At 35.0% G+C, this 3,864-nt stretch overlaps 1 non-coding gene across 1 annotated transcript; it reads left to right on the top strand.

Annotated features, from left to right (window-relative positions):
• The first annotated feature begins 336 nt into the window (after nt 1–336).
• LOC112774158 (small nucleolar RNA R71) lies at nt 337–444 on the top strand. Its single transcript, XR_003188659.1, has one exon. It is a non-coding gene; the product is annotated as a small nucleolar RNA R71 (small nucleolar RNA).
• The last annotated feature ends 3,420 nt before the right edge of the window (nt 445–3,864 follow it).

The raw sequence follows: 3,864 nt of genomic DNA, 5'->3' as shown, positions 1-3,864 counted from the left end.
TTCAGAAGATGCCTCTTTAGTACTGTTGGATGCACTTTGCCATCCATTCAGACTTTGGGAAATCATGTTGACTTGCTGAGTCAACACTTTGTTCTGAGCCAATATGGCATTTAGAGCATCAATTTCAAGAACTCCCTTCCTTTGAGGTGTCCCATTATTCACGGAATTCCTCTCAGAAGTGTACATGAATTGATTATTTGCAACCATGTCAATAAGTTCTTGAGCTTCTGCAGGCGTTTTCTTTAGGTGAATGGATCCACCTGCAGAATGGTCCAGCGACATCTTGGAGAACTCAGACAGACCATAATAGAATATATCCAGAATGGTCCATTCTGAAAGCATGTCAGGAGGACACCTTTTGGTCATCTGCTTGTATCTTTCCCAAGCTTCATAGAGGGATTCACTATCTTTTTGCTTGAATGTCTGAACATCCACTCTAAGCTTGCTCAGCTTTTGAGGAGGAAAGAACTTAGTCAAGAAGGCCGTGACCAGCTTATCCCAGGAGTCCAGGCTGTCCTTAGGTTGTGAGTCCAACCATGTTCTAGCTCTGTCTCTTACAGCAAAAGGAAAAAGCATGAGCCTGTAGACTTCATGATCTACTCCATTCGTCTTTACAGTCTCACAGATCTGCAAGAATTAGTTAAAACTGATAGGGATCTTCTGATGGAAGTCCATGGAATTTGCAGTTCTGTTGCATTAGAGCGACTAGTTGAGGTTTCAGCTCAAAATTGTTTGCTCCAATGGTAGGGATAGAGATGCTTCTTCCATCAAACTTGGAAGTAGGTGTAGTATAATCACCAAGCATCCTCCTTGCATTATTGTTGTTAGGTTCGGCTGCCATCTCCTTTTCTTGTTCGAATTTTTCAGTAAGGTTGTCTCTGGATTGTTGTAATTTAGCTTCTCTTAGTTTCTTCTTCAGAGTCCTTTCAGGTTCTGGATCAGCTTCAACAAGAATGCATTTTTCCTTGTTCCTGCTCATAAGAAGAGAAAAGAACAAGAAAAGAAGAGGAATCCTCTATGTCACAGTAAAGAGGTTCCTTATTGTTAGTAGAAGAAGAAAGGGAATAGGGGTGAAGAAGAATGGATAATCCAAACACAAGGGTGAGGATAGGAGCAGTGATTTGAGATGAGGAGATGTGTTAGTGAATGAATAAATAAATAGAAGGGGATGAGAGAGGGGGTATTTCGAAAATTAATTAAAATAATAAAATAAAATTTAAAGTTAAATTTCAAAAATAGAATTTGAAATTAAATTAAATTAAAAATTAAAACAATTAGTTAATTAAATTTGAATTTTGAAAAAGAGAGGGAAGGAATTTTCGAAAATTAGAAAGAGAAGGGTAGTTAGGTGGTTTTGAAAAAGATAAGAAACAAACAAAAAGATAAGATAAATTTAAAAAGGTTTGAAAATCAATTTGAAAAGATAAGAAGATAAGAAGTTGGAAAAGATATTCTAAAATAAAATTTTTGAAAAAGATAAAATTTTGAAAAAGATATGATAAAAAGATATAATTAAAAAGATTTAATTTTTTAAAATTAAAATTGATTACTTGACTAACAAGAAACTAAAAGATAAGATTCTGGAATTTAAAGATTGAACCTTTCTTAACAAGAAAGTAACAAACTTCAAATTTTTAAATCAATCACATTACTTGTTAATTAAGTTTTGAAAATTTAAAAAAAATTAAGAAAAAGATTTTGAAAATAATTTTTGAAATTTTCGAAAATCATAAAAAAAAGGAAAAAGATTTGATTTTTGAAAAAGTTTTAAAAAAGATAAGATTTTTAAAATTGAAAATTTGACTTGACTTACAAAAAACAACTAATTTTAAAAATTTTTGAAAAAGTCAATCCAAATTTTTGAAATTTTGAGAGAAAAAAGGAAAAGATATTTTTTTTAGTTTTGAATTTTTAATGATGAGAGAGAAAAACACAGTTATGACCCAAAACATGAAAATTTTGGATCAAAACCAATGATGCATGCAAGAACATTATGAATGTCAAGATGAACACCAAGAACATTTTGAAGATCATGATGAACATCAAGAACATATTTTCGAAAAATTTTTGATGCAAAGAAAACATGCAAGACACCAAACTTAGAAATTTGCAAACTTCAGACACTAACAAATTGAAAATGCATATGAAAAATAAGAAAAGACACAAAATAAGAAAATATGAAGATCAAACAAGAAGACTGGCCAAGAACAACTTGAAGATCATGAAAAACATATGATGAATTTTCGAAAATTAAGGAAAAATTTACAAACATGCAATGGACACCAAACTTAAAAATTGACACTAGACTCAAACAAAAAACACAAAATAAATTTTTTATTTTTATGATTTTATTATTATTTTTTTTTAGATTTTTGTATATTTTTTTTCGAAAACAAAAGGAATAATTTTTTGAAAGATTTTTGAAAATAAAACAAAAGAAAATTACCTAATCTGAGCAACAAGATGAACCGTCAGTTGTCCAAACTCGAACAATCCCCGGCAACGGCGCCAAAAACTTGGTACGCGAAATTGTGATCTCTGGTAATGGCTCCAAAATTTTGGTGCTCTAATCTTAATTTATAATTTGTCACAACTCCGTGTAGCTGACCAGCAAGTGCACTGGGTCGTCCAAGTAATACCTTACGTGAGTAAGGGTCGATCCCACGTAGATTGTTGGTATGAAGCAAGCTATGGTCATCTTGTAAATCTCAGTTAGGCGGATAATAAATGGTTATGGAGTTTTCGAATAATAATAATAAATAAACGGAAAATAAAGATAGAAATACTTATGTAAATCATTGGTGAGAATTTCAGATAAGTGTATGGAGATGCGTTGTCCCTGTTGGATCTCTGCTTTCCTACTGCCTTCCTTCAATCCTTCTTACTCCTTTCCATGGCAAGCTGTATGTTGGGCATCACCGTTGTCAATGGCTACATCCCGTCCTCTCAGTGAAAATGGTCCAAAATGCTCTGTCACAGCACGACTAATCATTTGTCGGTTCTCGATCATACAGGAATAGGATCTTCTATCCTTTTGCGCTTGTCATCACGCCCAGTAATCACGAGTTTGAAGCTCGTCACAGTCATTCGATCCTTGAATCCTACTCGGAATACCACAGACAAGGTTTAGACTTTCCGGATTCTCATGAATGCCGCCATCAATTCTAGCTTATACCACGAAGACTTTGATACCACGGAATGGGAGGCTCGATTGTCAGGTGAGGCAACCATGCGTCGTGGGTCAACAATCCAAGAGATATGCGCCCGGTCTAAGGTAGAACGGAATTGGTTGTCAGTCACGCGTTCATAGGTGAGAATGATGATGAGTGTCACGGATCATCACATTCATCAAGTTGAAGTGCAACGAATATCTTAGAATAGGAATAGGTTGAATTGAATAGAAAGTAGTAGTAATTGCATTAATACTCGAGGTACAGCAGAGTTCCACACCCTTAATCTATGAAGTGTAGAAACTCTACCGTTGAAAATACATAAGTACAAGGTTCAGGCATGGCCGAGAGGCCAGCCCCCCTAAATGTGATCAATATGATCCAAAGGTAAACTAATAATGCATAAGATGTCTAATACAATAGTAAAATGTCCTATTTATACTGGACTAGCTACTAGGGTTTACAGAAGTAAGTAATTGATGCAGAAATCCACTTCCGGGGCCCACTTTGGTGTGTGCTTGGGCTGAGCTTTAGATTTCCACGTGCAGAGGCTCTTTTTGGAGTTGAACGCCAAGTTGTAACGTGTTTTTGGCGTTCAACTCTGGTTCGTGACGTGTTTCTGGCGTTTAACTCCAGAATGCAGCATAGAACTGGCGTTGAGTGCCAGTTTGCATCATCAAATCTCGAACAAAGT

This window comes from Arachis hypogaea, chromosome 18, assembly GCF_003086295.3.
Source record: "Arachis hypogaea cultivar Tifrunner chromosome 18, arahy.Tifrunner.gnm2.J5K5, whole genome shotgun sequence".
NCBI classification, from domain to species: Eukaryota; Viridiplantae; Streptophyta; class Magnoliopsida; order Fabales; family Fabaceae; genus Arachis; species Arachis hypogaea.
The sequence above is the reverse complement of the archived record's forward strand: the minus strand, read 5'-3'. Positions and strand labels throughout refer to the sequence as shown.